Source organism: Somniosus microcephalus, chromosome 26 (genome assembly GCF_052327205.1).
Source record: "Somniosus microcephalus isolate GS21.2 chromosome 26, FLI_Smic_1.0, whole genome shotgun sequence".
Classification (NCBI taxonomy): Eukaryota; Metazoa; Chordata; class Chondrichthyes; order Squaliformes; family Somniosidae; genus Somniosus; species Somniosus microcephalus.
Window position 1 is genome coordinate 3,475,560 of NC_141012.1, and position 18,651 is coordinate 3,494,210.

The 18,651-nt window shown below is 49.6% G+C and overlaps 1 protein-coding gene across 1 annotated transcript in view; it reads right to left on the bottom strand.

The window, feature by feature from the left end:
* Positions 1–9,479, bottom strand: part of bcl9l (bcl9 like) — a 175,752-nt gene extending 166,273 nt beyond the window's left edge. Inside the window, exon 1 of the mRNA XM_085968219.1 lies at positions 9,210–9,479. The gene's annotated coding sequence lies outside the window, so the exon portion shown is untranslated. The remainder of the gene's footprint in view (positions 1–9,209) is intronic.
* Positions 9,480–18,651: the final 9,172 nt, after the last annotated feature.

The window sequence follows — 18,651 nt, forward strand, 5'->3', positions numbered from 1 at the left end:
GTCCCGGGTTCCGGCACCAAGTGCCTGTCCCGGGTTCCGGCACCAAGTGCCTGTCCCGGGTTCCGGCACCAAGTACCTGTCCCGGGTTCCGGCACCAAGTACCTGTCCCGGGTTCCGGCACCAAGTACCTGTCCCGGGTTCCGGCACCAAGTACCTGTCCCGGGTTCCGGCACCAAGTATCTGTCCCGGGTTCCGGCACCAAGTATCTGTCCCGGGTTCCGGCACCAAGTATCTGTCCCAGTGGTGCGAACCACACAATCCGCTGACATTGTGTGAGAAGTCGAGGCACGTAGCCAAGAACCCCAAAAAAATCCGAAGTACTGGATAGGGCGACACATCCAAAAACAACTTGCATTTATATAGCGCCTTTAACGTAGTAAATCGTCCCAAGGTGCTTCACTGGAGTGATTATCACACAGAATTTGACATCGAGCCACAGAAGGAGATATTAGGACAGGTGAGTTTGGTCAAAGAGGTCGGTTTTAAGGAACGTCTTAAAGGAAGAGAGAGAGGCGGAGAGGTTTAGGGAGGGAATTCCAGAGCTTAGGGCCCCGGCAGCTGAAGGCACGGCCGCCAATGGTGGAGCAATTAAAATCGGTGATGCTCAAGAGGCCAGAATTGGAGGAGCGCAGAGATCTCGGAGGGTTGTGGGACTGAAGGAGGTTACAGAGATAGGGAGGGGCGAGGCCATGGAGGGATTTGAACACAAGGATGAGAATTTTAAAAATCGAGGCATTGCCGGACCAGAAGCCAATGTAGGTCAGCGAGCACAGGGGAGATGGGTGAGCGGGATGGAGAAAATCTAATTCTGGTATCTTCATTCAGAAAAGCAGCGCAAGAATAGGGACCGAACACATGAAGAATTCTAGCCCAAATCGCACTGTGTACCAATTAAATCTCAATCATCAAAAGCACATACCATGCGGGGGGAGAGACAGTGAGTCAGTAACTGTCGGAATGCTCCTGTTGTTTCCACTGGCCAGTGAGAGGATTTAAAGCTTCTCGGTCAAAGACTGCAGCACCGGCCGAGACCCTCACTCCAGCTGATTGCTCTGGTCTGTGTGTCAGTATAATCTTACATTAATAAGCATGTCCTAAGGGATTTCACTGGAGTGATTATCAAACAAAATTTAGCACCAAGCCACAGAAAGAGATATTAGGACAAGTGACCAAAAGCTTGGTCAAAGGGGTCAGTTTTAAGGAGCATCTCAAAGGAGGAGAGCGAGAGATGGAGCGATTTAGGGAGGAATTTCCAGAGTTTAGGGCCTCGGCAGCAGAAGGCACAGCCGCCAATGGTGGAGTGATTAAAAAGCAGGGATGCTCAAGAGACCTAGAATTGGAGGAGCGCTGAGATCTCGGAGGGTTGTAGGGCAGGGGGAGGTCAGACAGATAGGATGGGGCGAGGCCATGGGTCCAACAGTCCAGTTCGGAGGCGAGTAGCTACCTGGAAACTCTGGTGTCAGACGGAGTGTCGCAGCTGTGACAGAACCTGCCGAGTCTTTGACTGATTCTTGCACATCGTACCGGGACTGACACTGCAGTGTCGGCGACTGCTCCCAGCACAGAACCGACCCAATCACCACAGGCAGGGTTACTTCACCCAGCACCGTTGAACCGTGTCAAAGAATGTATGTTGCAAGGAGCAGAGAGAGAAGCAAATGCATGTCACCATAGGTTATAGGAGCAGGAGCAGGCCATTCAGCCTCTCGAGCCTGCATCTGCCATTCAGTTAAATCATGGCCGATCGGTACCTCAACCCCATTACCCCGCCTTTGCTCCATATCCCTCAATACCCTTACCAACACAAATCTATCCATCTCAGGTTTGAAAAATACAATTGACCCCCAGCCTCCACAGCCCTTCGGGGGGGGGGAAAAGAGTATTCCACATTTCCACTACCCTTTGTGTGAAGAAGTGCTTCCTGCTTTCACTCCTGAATGACCTGGCTCTAATTTTAAATTGTGCCCCTTGTTCTGGGTCCACCGCCAGAGGAAATAGTTTCTCTCGATCTACCTGAGCAAATACTTGGATTACTTTCATCATCATAGCTCAATTACATCACCCCCTCAAACTTCTAAACTCAAGGGAATACAACACCAACATGCATTTATATAGCACCTTCAACATAGAAATACATTCCGTGGTGCTTTACAAGCCAAGTTCATGCAACCTGTCCTCATAATTTAACCCTTTCAGCCCCGGTATCATTCTGGTGAATCTGCGCTGCTCCCCCTCCGAGGCCAGTGTATCCTTCCTGAGGGGCGGGGCCCAGAACTGAACGCAGTGTCCAGGTGGGGGTCTGACCAGAGCTCAGTACAACTGGAGCATCCCTCCTCCCCTTTGTATTCCAGAACTCTCGAGATAAAGACCAACATTCCACTTTGATTGCTTACTGCCCTGTGCACTATTCTAGTGGTGTGTGTACCTGGAGACCTAAATTTCTTTGCTCCTCCACAGTTTCTGGTCTCTCGCCATTTAGAAAATATTCCGATTTGTCTTTCTTGGATCCAAGGTGGATGACCTCACACTTCCCCCACACTGAACGCCGTTTGCCACCGTTCTGCCCACTCGCTTAATATATCTACGTCCCTTTGTAACCTCCTGCTCCCATCTCCACAACTTGCTGTACCTCCTCCTCCCATCTCCACAACTTGCTGTACCTCCTCCTCCCATCTCCACAACTTGCTGTACCTCCTCCTCCCATCTCCACAACTTGCTGTACCTCCTCCTCCCATCTCCACAACTTGCTGTACCTCCTGCTCCCATCTCCACAACTTGCTGTACCTCCTCCTCCCATCTCCACAACTTGCCGTAACTCTTCCTCCCATCTCCACAACTTGCTGTACCTCCTGCTCCCATCTCCACAACTTGCTGTACCTCCTCCTCCCATCTCCACAACTTGCTGTACCTCCTCCTCCCATCTCCACAACTTGCTGTACCTCCTGCTCCCATCTCCACAACTTGCTGTACCTCCTCCTCCCATCTCCACAACTTGCCGTACCTCCTCCTCCCATCTCCACAACTTGCTGTACCTCCTCCTCCCATCTCCACAACTTGCTGTACCTCCTGCTCCCATCTCCACAACTTGCTGTACCTCCTCCTCCCATCTCCACAACTTGCTGTACCTCCTCCTCCCATCTCCACAACTTGCTGTACCTCCTCCTCCCATCTCCACAACTTGCTGTACCTCCTCCTCCCATCTCCACAACTTGCTGTACCTCCTCCTCCCATCTCCACAACTTGCTGTACCTCCTCCTCCCATCTCCACAACTTGCTGTACCTCCTCCTCCCATCTCCACAACTTGCTGTACCTCCTCCTCCCATCTCCACAACTTGCTGTACCTCCTGCTCCCATCTCCACAACTTGCTGTACCTCCTCCTCCCATCTCCACAACTTGCTGTACCTCCTCCTCCCATCTCCACAACTTGCTGTACCTCCTCCTCCCATCTCCACAACTTGCTGTACCTCCTCCTCCCATCTCCACAACTTGCTGTACCTCCTGCTCCCATCTCCACAACTTGCTGTACCTCCTCCTAACCACATCGCACAGCCGATGCTGGATAGTACAAGTACGTTACAGCAAGCGCCCGACTTTTTCACCGCGCACAAGTATTTGCTAACAGCTGACACACGCCACCCTGTAATCGGGTGTTAAATTTATATAGCGCCTGAGGTTCCATGGCACACACTCAGCTCGGAGTCAGAAGGTCATGGGTTCAATCCCAACTTCTGCACTCGAGACTATAAGCTAGGCTGATACTGCCGTGCACTACTGAGGGAGTGCTGCACTGTCAGAGGTCAGTCTGTGGTCAGTTTGTGTGAGTAAACAGTGAGGAAGATAGTAATAGACTTCAAGAGGACATAGACAGGCTGGTGGAATGGGCAGACACGTGGCAGATGAAATTCCAATGCAGAGAAGTGTGAGGTGATGATTTTGGTAGGAAGAATGAGGAGAGACAATAGATGCTAAATGGTACAATTTTAAAGGGGGTGCAAGATGGGAGAGACCGGGGGGGGTGTTTGTACTCAAATCTTTGAAGGTGGCAGGACAGGTTAACAAAGCGGTTAATAAAGCATGTAGGCAGTGTAGATTACAAAGAGATATTAACAGATTAAGTGAATGGGCAAAACCGTGGCAAATGGATTTCAATGTAGGCAAATGTGAGGTCATCCACTTTGGAACTAAAAGTGATCGAACAGGGGACTTTCTAAATGGTGAAAGGCTAAAACCAGTGGAGGTCCAGAGAGACTCGGGGGTCCAGGTACATCGATCATTAAAATATCATGAACAGGAACAGAAAATAATCAAAAAGGCTAATGGAATATTAGCCTTTATATGTAGAGGGCTAGAATACAAGAGGGCAGAAGTTATGCTGCAGCTGTACAAAACCCTGGGCACCACACCTTAGGAAAGATATACTGGCCTTGGAGGGATTGCAGCATAGGTTTACCAGAATAATACCCAGACTTCAAGGGTTAAGTTACGAGGAGAGATTACACAAATTAGGGTTGTATTCCCTAGAATTTAGACGGTTAAGGGGTGATCTGATCAGATATTTTAAGATATTAAGTGGAACAGATAGGGTAGAATCATAGAATGGTTACAGCACGGAAGGCGGCCATTCGGCCCGTCGAGCCCGTGCCGGCTCTCTGCAAGAGCTCTTCAGCCAGTCCCACTCCCCCGCCCTTTCCCCGTAACCCTGCAAATTTGTTTCCTTCAGGTACTTATCCAATTCCCTTTTGAAAGCCACGATTGAATTTGTTTCCACCACCCTTTCAGGCAGTGCATTCCAGATCCTAACCACTCGCTGAGCAAAAAAGTTTTTCCTCGTGTCGCCTTTGGTTCTTCTGCCAATCACCTTAAATCTGTGTCCTCTGGCTCTCGACCCATCCGCCAATGGAAACAGTTTCTCTCTATCCACTCTGTCTAGACCCCTCATGATTTTGAGCACCTCTATCAAATCTCCTCTCAACCTTCCCCAAAGAGAACAACCCCAGCGTCTCTAGTCTATCCATCCCTGGAATCAGTCTCGTAAATTTTTTCTGCACCCTCTCCAAGGCCTTCACATCCTTCCTAAAGTGCGGGGCCCAGAATTGGACACAATACTCCGGTTGAGGCTGAACCAGTGTTTTATAAAGGTTCATCATAACTTCCTTGCTTTTGTACTTTATGCCTCTATTTATGAAGCCCAGGATCCCGTATGCTTTTTTAAGCCGCTTTCTCAACCTTCAATGATTTGTGCACACATACCCCCAGGTCTCTCTGGTCATGCCCCCCCTTTAGTTTATATTGCCTCTCCTTGTCCTTCCTACCAAAATGTATCACTTCACATTTATCTGCGTTAAATTTCATCTGCCACGTGCCCGCCCATTCCACCAGCCTGTCTATGTCTACCTGAAGTCTATCACTCTCCTCACTGTTCACGATACTTCCAAGTTTTGTGTCATCTGCAAATTTTGAAATTGTGCCCTGTACACCCAAGTCCAAGTCATTAATATATATCAAGAAAAGCAGTGGTCCTAGTACCGACCCCTGGGGAACACCACTGTATACCTTCCTCCAGTCCGAAAAACAACCGTTCACCGCTACTCTCTGTTTCCTGTCACTTAGCCAATTCTGTATCCATGCTGCCACTGTCCCTCTTATTCCATGGGCTTCAGCTTTGCTGGCAAGCCTATTATGTGGCACTTTATCAAATGCCTTTTGGAAATCCATGTACACCACGTCAACCGCATTGCCATCATCAACCCTCTCTGTTACCTCATCAAAAAACTAAATCAAGTTGGTTAAACACGATTTGCCTTTAACAAATCCGTGCTGGCTTTCCTTAATTAATCCACACTTGTCCAAGTGACTGTTAACTTTGTCCCTGATTATCGTTTCTAAAAGCTTCCCCACTACCGAGGTTAAACTGACTGGCCTGTAGTTGCTGGTAGAGAGAAACTATTTCCGCTGGTTGGGGATTCTAGGACTAGGCCATAGTCAAAAAATTAGAGCCAGACCTTTCAGGAGTGAAATTAGGAAACACTTCTACACACAAAGGGTGGTAGAAGTTTGGAACTCTCTTCCGCAAACAGCAATTGATGCTAGATCAATTGCTAATTTTAAATCTGAGATTGATAGCTTTGTGTTAACCAAAGGTATTAAGGGATTTGGGCAAAGGCGGGTATATGGAGTTAGGTCGCAGATCAGCCATGATCTCATTGAATGGTGAAACAGGCTCGAGGGGCTGAATGGCCTCCGCCTGTTCCCATGTTCCTTGTGGGATCCTGGGCTTTATAAACAGAGGCAGAGAGTACAAACACCAGGAAGTGATGCTAAACTTTTATAAAACACTAGTTCAGCCCCAGCTGGAGTATTGTGTCCAATTCTGGGCACCACACTTTAGGAAGGACGTGAGGCTTTGGAGAGGGTGCAGGAGAGATTTACTAGAATGGTTCCAGGGATGAGGGATTCCAGCTATTTGGAGAGACTGGAGAAGCTGAGGTTGTTCTCACTGGAGCAGAGAAGGTTAAGAAGAGATTTGATAGAGGTGTTTAAAATCATGAAGGGTTTAGATTGAGTAAATAAAGAGAAACTGTTTCCAGTGGCAGGAGGGTCGGTAACCAGAGGGCACAGATTTAAGGTGATTGGCAAAAGAACCAGAGGCGACGGGAGGAAACTTTTTTTTATACGTAACGAGTGGTTAGGATTTGGAATGCGCTGCCTGAACGGTTGGTGGATACAGATTCAATAGTAAATACTTGAAGGAGAAAATATTGCAGGAATATGGGGAAAGAGCCGGGGAGTGGGACTAACTGGATTGCTCTTCAAAAGAGCCAGCGCAGACTAGATGGGCTGAATGGCCTTCTTCTGTGCTGTATTGTTCGATGGTTCTGAGTCGGGTATTGCTTCTCTCTCGTTTCTCCTGGCCCCAGGTCCCCCGCCCTACACACTCTCTCCCCTCACATCCCCACTATTGAAATCAGACTGACTGTGCTGTCTGTGACCCTGACTCAATCTCTCCTGTGTGGATAGGAACTCCAGAACTCCTTTCCTACATTACGACCCTGACTACACTTCAAAAAGCGCTTCATTGGCTGTAAAGTACTTTGGGACGTCCCGAGACCTCGAAAGTCGCTACAGAAATGCAAGTCTTTCTTTCTTTGACTCCCTCAGTCTTTCCTATCTCCTACAAGTAATAGCCAAACTTGAATGGTAAGAATGCTGTAAAGTGCAGGACTGAAAATCTTGGCTATTTATCCAGCCGACACCAAAGACTGATACTCTTTCAAATATCTGCCCAACTCTCCCAGGATTTCTCCACATTGTCTGCCTCACTGGAACTTGAGCAGTCCTGTTTGGGAGAGTTTGGTGCATATCTGTCTCCAAAACAGGCAAAGCTGTCTCCAAAACATCAAAATTGAAACATTTAGGGAGCGGGGTGTGTAGAATCCCTGCTCTCTAAACATTTAAATTAAGCTCAGATGGTTCGAAGAATGTCTGGGGTCTGACAGATGCCTTGAGCATTTTGCAAACCAGGTTTGACACTGCTCCGCATTCACGCTCCACACGCAGTCTCACTTCACTTGCTCCGGATTCAAGGCAGGCCCGGACTACCTGATGGTTTACAGTCGGAGCTAAGCTTAGATTACTTTGCTCCCACAACAACCCTGCAGTGTAAATGCACCTTAAATTAACCTAGTATTCCGACCTCAGCTGCACTTTCTGGCCACTCAGTTCCAACTGGTGCTCAGCCACTGTGTAGAGAAATACTTTGTGGCATCTATGCCAAGCTTGCTCTTCCTGGCCCTGACCCATGACCTCCAGTCCTGTGGGCTGGTGCGTCAGACAGTATTGCTTGGGGTTTACTTTCCCTATCCCATTTGACATTTTCAATCGTCCACAAGATCCCCTCTGAGGTGTCTCGGAACCCCAGGTTAATCACTTGCTCCTCATAGCGCAAGGCTACACTACTCAGCATTTCAGTCCGTTTGGCTCACTCTCCCCTCTGAAGTCAGAAGGCTCTGGGTTCAAGTCCCACTCCCAGATTTGAGCCCATACTCTGGGCTGACACTCCCATTGACGGAATCCTACACTGTCAAAGATGCTATGCTTTGGACATAACGTTTTACCGAGGCCCCGTCTGCCTGTTGAGGTGGATGTTAAAGTTCCAATGGCACTATTTGAAGAAGAGCAGGGGAGTTCTCCTGGTGTCCTGGTCAATATTCATCCCTCAAACAATACCACCAGAAACTAGTCATTCATAGAATCTACTGTACAGAAAGAGGCCATTCAGCCCAACTGCTCTATGCTGGGGTTTATGCTCCACACCAGCCTCCTTCTGCTCTATTGGCATCTTCCCACCCTGCCCTCATATCCTTCTATTGCCTTCTCCCTCATGTATGCATCAAGCCTCCTCGGAGATGCTTAGTTGCTGTTTCTGGGACATTGCTTGCTGTGTACACATTGGCTGCTTGTGACCGCCCCACCATGTGGAGCGGCTGTGAAGGGCCGCAAAGTGTGAGGAGGTGCTGGACGTCACCACTCTCTCCGGAACCCCTTTATTTGAGGTCCCATGGCCCTGGGACTCCACAACTCTCCCCCACACCGTCACTCGGGCCTTAGCGAGCCCCTCTCTCAGGGTGCGGTGGGCACTGAGCCACAAGCAGTGGCTGACCACAGCCTCAGGTGAGGGGAGCCTGGACTGGAATGGGCTGACCACAGTCTCAGGTGACGGGGGGCCGTACTACAACTCCCAGCACCCACCCCTTCCCCTCTGATTGGCCTCAGGCGGCAGGGAAAGCCGACTCTCCCGCTGGTGATTGGCTGAGCGCCACGTCAGTCATCCCTTACCTCCCCCCCCCCCCCGGGAGTGACGGCCTGTCTCCCGGGTGATCGATAAAAAATCAGAGATGTCTTTGCAAAAAAAAAATGAACCCAAAATCCGGCGGGGAATCCGCTCAGAGGCGGCCTGCAACCGGCGGGGAATCCGCTCAGAGCCTGCCCGGCCCGACCCAGACAAGCCAAGAGACAAAGGGTTAAAGGCAACAAAGTAGCCGCCGATACAATGTTGCCGGGCGGCCGATACAATGTTGCCCGGCGGCCGATACAATGTTGCCGGGCGGCCGATACAATGTTGCCCGGCGGCCGATACAATGTTGCCCGGGCCGCCATCAAAGGTCCCGCCGCCCTCACCTGCTGCCCCGCCGCTCCAGCCTCACCTACCTGGGGCCAGGCGCCTCATGTTGCTTGCGGAGCGCGGCCTCGGCCTCCTCCTCCTCCCGTGGCCCATGACCGGGGCCCCAGGCTCGGGGACAACTCGGCGGCGGCCGCGGCGGCCCTGCTCCTCCTGCCGCCCCTCCCAGCCACCCGGGACAATCCGTCACCCGACACTGGAGAGCCGCCCCGGCCTCTCTCTCCCCCGCTGCTCGGCGCCGCCGCTTCTCTCTGTTGTTGTCAAACGGCAAAGTGTGGAGGAGCGAGAGGAAGGGGCTGGGGGAGCCGCCGTGTCACAATAAGAGTCCCCGCTCCCTCCCACAGCAGCTCCCAGCGGCACCAGCACACAGCACAGGCACAGAGATCCCAGCACAGCCAGAGATCCCAGCACAGGCACAGAGATCCCAACACAGCCAGAGATTCCAGCACAGGCACAGAGATCCCAACACAACCAGAGATCCCAGCACAGGCACAGAGATCCCAACACAGCCAGAGGTCCCAGCACAGGCACAGAGATCCCAACAGAGCCAGAGATCCCAACAGGGACACAGAGATCCCAACACAGCCAGAGATCCCAGCACAGGCACAGAGATCCCAACACAGGCACAGAGATCCCAGCACAGCCAGAGATCCCAGCACAGGCACAGAGATCCCAGCACAGGCACAGAGATCCCAGCACAGGCACAGAGATCCCAGCACAGGCACAGAGATCCCAGCACAGCCAGAGATCCCAGCACAGGCACAGAGATCCCAACACAGGCACAGAGATCCCAGCACAGGCACAGAGATCCCAACACAGCCAGAGATCCCAGCACAGGCACAGAGATCCCAGCACAGGCACAGAGATCCCAACACAGCCAGAGATCCCAGCACAGGCACAGAGATCCCAACACAGCCAGAGATCCCAACAGAGGCACAGAGATCCCAACACAGTCAGAGATTCCAGCACAGGCACAGAGATCCCAACACAGGCACAGAGATCCCAGCACAGGCACAGAGATCCCAGCACAGCCAGAGATCCCAGCACAGGCACAGAGATCCCAACACAGCCAGAGATCCCAGCACAGGCACAGAGATCTCAACACAGCCAGAGATCCCAGCACAGGCACATAGATCCCAACACAGCCAGAGATCCCAACACAGGCACAGAAATCCCAACACAGCCAGAGATCCCTGCACAGGCACAGAGATCCCAACACAGCCAGAGATCCCAACACAGGCACAGAGATCTCAGCACAGCCAGAGATCCCAACACAGGCACAGAGATCCCAACACAGGCACAGAGATCCCAGCACAGGCACAGAGATCTCAGCACAGCCAGAGATCCCAGCACAGGCACAGAGATCCCAACACAGGCACAGAGATCCCAGCACAGGCACAGAGATCCCAACACAACCAGAGATCCCCGCACAGGCACAGAGATCCCAGCACAACCAGAGATCCCAGCACAGCCAGAGATCCCAGCACAGAATTCCCAGCACAACCAGAAATTCCAGCACAGGCACAGAATTCCCAGTACAGCCAGAGATCCCAGCACAGCCAGAGATCCCAGCACAGAATTCCCAGCGCAACCAGAGATTCTAGCACAGACACAGAATTCCCAGCACAGCCAGAATTTCCAGCACAGGCACAGAATTCCCAGCACAGGCACAGAATTCCCAGCATAGCCAGAGAGATCCCAGCACACACTCAGCACAGGCCCAGAGATCCCAGCACAGGCACAGAGATCCCAGCACAGGCACAGAATTCCCAGCACAGCCAGAGATCCCAGCACAGGCACAGAATTCCCAGCATAGCCAGAGAGATCCCAGCACACACTCAGCACAGGCACAGAGATCCCAACACACACTGTTCACACTCAGCTCACTGAACACACTCATAGGAACAGGAGGAGGCCATTTAGGCCCTTGAGCCTGTTCAGCCATTCAATGAGATCATGGCTGATCTGCGACCTAACTCCATAGACCCGCCTTTGCCCCATATCCCTTAATACCTTTGGTTAACACAAAGCTATCAATCTCCGATTTAAAATTAACAATTGATTTTCCCACCCTTTGTGTGTAGAAGTGTTTCCTAATTTCACTCCTGAAAGGCCTGGCTCTAATTTTTAGACTATGCCTCCTAGTCCTAGACTCCCCAACCAGCAGAAATAGTTTCTCTCTGCCTACCCTATCAGTGCCCCTTAATATCTTCAAATCTCCCCTTAACCTTCTAAATTCCAGGGAATATAACCTTAGTTTGTGTAATCTCTCCTCGTAATTTAACCCTTGGAGTCCGGGTATTATTCTGGTAAACCTACGCTGCACTCCCTCCAAGGCCAATATATCCTTCCTAAGGTGTGGTGCCCAGAACTGATCAGAGTACTCCAGGTGTGGTCTAACCGGGGCTTTGTACAGCTGCAGCATAACTTCTACCACCTTGTATTCGAGTCCTCTAGCTATAAAGGCCAGCATTCCATCAACCTTTTTGATTATTTTCTGTACCTCTCCATGACATTTTAATAATCTATGTACCTGGACCCCCATGTACAGCACAGTCACAGCAATCCCAACACACACTCAGCTCACTGTACAACAACACCTGGCATTTATACAGCGCCTTTAATGAAGTCAAACGTCCCAAGGTCCTTCACAGGAGCGATTACTCAAAATTTGACACTGAGCCACATAAGGAGATAGTAGGACAGATGACCAAAAGCTTGGTCAAAGAGGTAGGTTTTAAAGATGAAAGTGATGCTTCAGTTGTACAGAACTCTGGTCAGACCCCATCTGGAGCACTGGCTAGAGGGGCTGAATGGCCTCCTCCTGTTCCTATGTTTCTGTGTTCCTAATACGCTATCATTGAACACAGGAAATACACTTGCATTAAAGTGATGTAAGGCCAGATCTAGGTTGTATGTTGGGAGGTTCTTCTTTTCCCAGAGAATAATGAACTTGTGGAACAGACTGCAGCCTCGTGCGGTAGAAACTGACTCGCTGAATTCCTGGGGCAGTGATCACCTCGTACAAGAGGGAGGTACCTAAAACATTAATCAAGGCCGGAAGGGTCTCCTGGATAAGTTTCGATCACCTAAGGAGGTCAGAGAAGAATTGGCGTGAGTTTTTACCTTGTGTTTCGCCTGTCCCAGGAGATCCCATGGCTCCAGGTGGGTGGGGAGTATCGATTGTGACTCACAAAGCATTGCAATTCTGTGGGACAGGCTGGATGGACCAATGGTCCTTTTCTTGCCCATCACATTAAAAACACTCACACACCTAAACATACACACACAAAAACACTCGCACACTAGAACACTCGCACACTAAAACACTCACACACTAAAACACTCGCATACTAAAACACTCACACACTAAAACACTCACACACTAGAACACTCACACTAGAACACTCGCACACTAAAACACTCACACACTAAAACACTCACACACTAGAACACTCACACTAGAACACTCGCATACTAAAACACTCACACACTAAAACACTCACACACTAGAACACTCACACTAGAACACTCGCACACTAAAACACTCGCACACTAAAACACTCACATACTAAAACACACACTAAAACACACTCACACTAAAACACACACACTTTAACACTCGTACACTAGAACACTCGCACACTAAAACACTCGCACACTAAAACACTCGCACACTAAAACACTCGCACACTAAAACACTCGCACACTAAAACACTCGTACACTAAAACACTCGTACACTAAAACACTCGTACACTAAAACACACACACTAAAACACACACACTAAAACACTCACACACTAAAACACACTCACACTAAAACACACACACAATAAAACACTCACACTAAAACACTCGTACACTAAAACACTCGCACACTAAAACACTCACACACTAAAACACTCACACACTAAAACACTCACACACAAACACTCACACACTAAAACACTCACACTAAAACACACACACACAATAAAACACTCACACTAAAACACTCGTACACTAAAACACTCACACACTAAAACACACACACTAAAACACACACACAATAAAACACTCACACTAAAACACTCACACTAAAACACTCGTACACTAAAACACACTCACACTAAAACACTCGCACACTAAAACACACACACTAAAACACTCGTACACTAAAACACTCGCACACTAAAACACTCGCACTAAAACACTCGCACACTAAAACACACACACTAAAACACTCACACACTAAAACACACTCACACTAAAACACACACACAATAAAACACTCACACTAAAACACTCACACACTAAAACACACTCACACTAAAACACACACACAATAAAACACTCACACTAAAACACACTCACACTAAAACACACTCACACTAAAACACACACAATAAAACACTCACACTAAAACACTCACACTAAAACACTCATACACTAAAACACACACTAAAACACACTCACACTAAAACACACACACAATAAAACACTCACACTAAAACACTCACACTAAAACACTCGTACACTAAAACACACACACTAAAACACTCGCACACTAGAACGCTCGCACACTAAAACACTCGCACACTAAAACACTCACACTAAAACACTTCTTCACTAAAACACTCGCACGCTAAAACACTCGCACCCTAAAACACTCACACACTAAAACACTCACACACTAAAACACTCACACACTAAAACACACACACAATAAAACACTCACACTAAAACACTCGCACACTAAAACACTCGCACACTAAAACACACACACAATAAAACACTCACACTAAAACACTCACTCACACTAAAACACTCGCACACTAAAACACTCACACACTAAAACACACTCACACTAAAACACACACACAATAAAACACTCACACTAAAACACTCGTACACTAAAACACTCGCACACTAAAACACTCGCACACTAAAACACACACACAATAAAACACTCACACTAAAACACTCACACTAAAACACTCGTACACTAAAACACACACACTAAAACACTCGCACACTAGAACACTCGCACACTAAACACACTCGCACACTAAACAAACTCACACTTTAAACACACGCACACACTAAACACACTTGCACACTTAACACACTTGCACACTAAACACACTTGCACACTAAACAAACTCACACATTAAATACACACACTAGTCATACACTAAACACACTTGCACACTAATCACACTCACACACTAAACAAACTCACACACTAAACACACTCACACACTAAACACACACACACACTAAACAAACTCACACATTAAACACACTCACACACTAAACACACACACTAAACACACTCGCACACTAAAAACACTAGCACACTAAACACACTTGCACACTAAACACACTCGTAAACTAAAAACACTCGCACACTAAACACACTCACACACTAAACAAACTCACACATTAAACACACTCACACACTAAAAACACCACACACTAAACACACTCACTAAACACACTCACACACTAAACACAATCGTAAACCAGAAACACTAGCACACTAAACACACTCGCACACTAAACAGACTTGCACACTAATCACACTCACACACTAAACACACTTGCACACTAAACACACTCACACACTCAAACACTAATCACACTCACACACTAAACACACTTGCACACTAAAAACACTCACACACTAAACACACTCGCACACTAAACACACTAGCACTCTAAACACATTTGCACACTAAAAACGCTCGCACATTAAACACACTTGCACACTAAACACACTTGCACATTAAACACACTTGCACACTAATCACACTCGCACACTAAACATACTCACACTAAAAACACTGCACACTAAACACACTTGCACACTAAAAACACTTGCACACTAAACACACTTGCACACTAAAAACACTTGCACACTAAACACACTAGCACACTAAAAACACTTGCACATTAAACACACTAGCACACTAAAAACACTTGCACACTAAACACACTTGCACACTAAACACACTCGCACACTAAACACACTCGCACGCTAAACAGACTCGCACACTAAAAACACTTGTGCACTAAATATGCTCATACTACACAGAACACAGTCACACGAAACACACACTAACTAAGTAATCACACACTGAACACACGAACTAAACACGCTCGGTAAATGGACACTATTCACAGTGAGGACACACTCACTAAACACACACTGAACACACTCACAAAGTGAGAGTCAGCGTAAGTGGAACGGGGGGGTTGGGATTTCAGTCACACTGTGACAGGGTCACAGTATCGGGGGTCAGTCACACTGTGACAGGGTCACAGTATCGGGGGTCAGTCACACAGTGACAGGGTCACGGTATCGGGGTCAGTTACACGGTGACAGGGTCACAGTATCGGGGGTCAGTCACACAGTGACAGGGTCACAGTATCGGGGGTCAGTCACACAGTGACAGGGTCACAGTATCGGGGGTCAGTCACACAGTGACAGGGTCACAGTATCGGGGAGTCACATGGTGACAGGGTCACGGTATCGGGGAGTCACATGGTGACAGGGTCATGGTATCGGGGTCACACTGTGACAGGGTCATGGTATCGGAGTCACACTGTGACAGGGTCACAATATAAGGGGTCACACGGTGACAGGGTCACAGTATCGGGGTCTCAGTATCGGGGGTCATTCACATGGTGACAGGGTCACGGTAGCGGGGGGTCACATGGTGACAGGGTCACGGTATCGGGGTCACACTGTGACAGGGTCATGGTATCAGGGTCACGGTATCGGGGGTCAGTCACACGGTGATAGGGTCATGGTATTGGGGTCACGCGGTGACAGGGTCATGGTATCGGGGGTCACGCAGTGACAGGGTCACGGTACTGGGGGTCACACGGTGACAGGGTCACGGTATCGGGGGTCACACGGTGAAAATTAGAAGTGGAAAGTGTAAGAAATGCGGTGATTTGACTGGCAATTTCTTGACACAGGCACCGACAGGAAGCCAAAAGGACGAACATTCCTTCTGACGGATAAATTCATTGGCACACACAAGGCTGTTTTATTTATTCAATTTTCCATGGGCTGAGTGAAGGGTTTCCAGAACATTCTGCTCATTGAATGGCTGCACTCAGCTCTTTCCGTGTGTGCCGGTAATTTACTTCCACAACCGCCAGTTACAGAGGGGTTGGCAGCTGTCTGGGACCCAGCTTGGCTCCGAGCTGCTGCACGCTCTGAGTGTCCCTCGCGCTCCAATCCACGACACATTGAGCATCGAGAGAAAGGCCCCAGTGTGCTCCAGCACCAACCCTCGCAAAATGTGTTTCAGTCCTTTGCTGGTGCAGCTTGGGTCAAGTCACTGGTCGTGCAGTGAGAAAGGACTTGCATTTATAAAGCAGAGTGATTATTTGCACAAACAAACTTGAGTCTTTCTGCACATGTGCACTGTATGGGGGCGGAGCCTAAAGACCGCCCCTTATACCCCCAGCGGAGTCGTGCATGTGCACTCGATCCTCGATCCGGTCGCGCATGCGCAGTACGATATACATGAAGGCCGAAAGTGGGGCCTGGTGAGCCTGAGCCCGGAGCTGCTGCTCAAGGGGACCAATCAGAACTTTGGTGTTGCAAATAGTTACATCCTTTAAAAAGCGCTTTTCACATCCTCAGGAAGTCTCAAAGTGCTTTACAGCCAATGAATTGCTCCCAAAAGCGTAGTTACTGTCCTGTAGGCTGGCAATTTGTGCATAGCAAGATCCCACAAAGGAAAGAAACCGCAAATGAGACAAATGACCAATTAATTGGGTTCAGTGGTGTTGGCTGAGCGAGGAATGTTGGCCAGGACACCGGGTGAGCTCCCTGAGGCACCACCTTGTCTACCTTTGAGGCTCCAGGAATTCCTCAACTTCGCACATGGGCAAATCGATGGTTAAGAGGAGAGGCGAGAGAAACTGGGCCGCTTCTCATTAGAACAATGATCAGATAGAGGGGCTCAAGATTACAATGTTAAATTATAAAAACCACACAGGCTGGTTGGTGAGTTTGTAACTGGTGGAAGTTCATCACCAATAGCACGCAGGGAGGGATTAGAACTTTTTATGCCGAGGGTTAAGACAGGGAATGTCCGACCAGAAACAGTGGTGGAAGCAGAATCCATGACAGCTTTTAAAAGAGAAGTGGATAAATATTTTAAAAAGAAAAAATTCAAATGATATGAGGAATGGGACTAAGGGGCTCAGTATCCGGGTGCACTGTATAGGAGAGGAGAGGACCTGAACCCCAGTGAGAGTCAGCACCTTCAGGAAAGGAGGGGACCCGTACCCCAGTGAGAGTCAGCACCTTCAGGAGAGGAGGGGACCCGTACCCCAGTGAGAGTCAGCACCTTCAGGAAAGGAGGGGACCCGTACCCCAGTGAGAGTCAGCACCTTCAGGAGAGGAGGGGACCCGTACCCCAGTGAGAGTCAGCACCTTAAGGAGAGGAGGGGACCCGTACCCCAGTGAGAGTCAGCACCTTCAGGAGAGGAGGGGACCCGTACCCCAGTGAGAGTCAGCACCTTCAGGAAAGGAGGGGACCCGTACCCCAGTGAGAGTCAGCACCTTCAGGAGAGGAGGGGACCCGTACCCCAGTGAGATTGAGCACCTTCAGGAGAGGAGGGGACCCGTACCCCAGTGAGAGTCAGCACCTTCAGGAGAGGAGGGGACCCGTACCCCAGTGAGAGTCAGCACCTTCAGGAGAGGAGGGGACCCGTACCCCAGTGAGAGTCAGCACCTTCAGGAAAGGAGGGGACCCGTACCCCAGTGAGAGTCAGCACCTTCAGGAGAGGAGGGGACCCGTACCCCAGTGAGAGTCAGCAGATTCAGGAGAGGAGGGGACCCGTACCCCAGTGAGAGTCAGCACCTTCAGGAGAGAAGGGGACCCGTACCCCAGTGAGATTCAACACCTTCAGGAGAGGAGGGGACCCGTACCCCAGTGAGAGTCAGCACCTTCAGGGGAGGAGGGGACCCGTACCCCAGTGAGATTCAGCACCTTCAGGAGAGGAGGGGACCCGTACCCCAGTGAGAGTCAGCACCTTCAGGGGAGGAGGGGACCTGTACCCCAGTGAGAGTCAGCACCTTCAGGAGAGGAGGAGATCAGAACCCCAGTGAGAGTCAGCAACTTCAGGAGAGGAGGGGACCCGTACCCCAGTGAGAGTCAGCACCCTCAAGAGAGAAGGGATCCTGTACCCCATTGAGAGTCAGCACCTTCAGGAGAGGAGGGGACCCGTACCCCAGTGAGAGTCAGCACCTTCAGGAGAGGAGGGGACCCGTACCCCAGTGAGAGTCAGCACCTTTGGGAGAGGAGGGGACCCGTACCCCATTGAGAGTCAGCACCTTCAGGAGAGGAGGGGACCCGTAGCCCAGTGAGAGTCAACACCTTCAGGAGAGGAGGGGACCTGTACCCCAGTGAGAGTCAGCATCTTCAGGAGAGGAGGGGGCCTGTACCCCAGTGAGAGTCAGC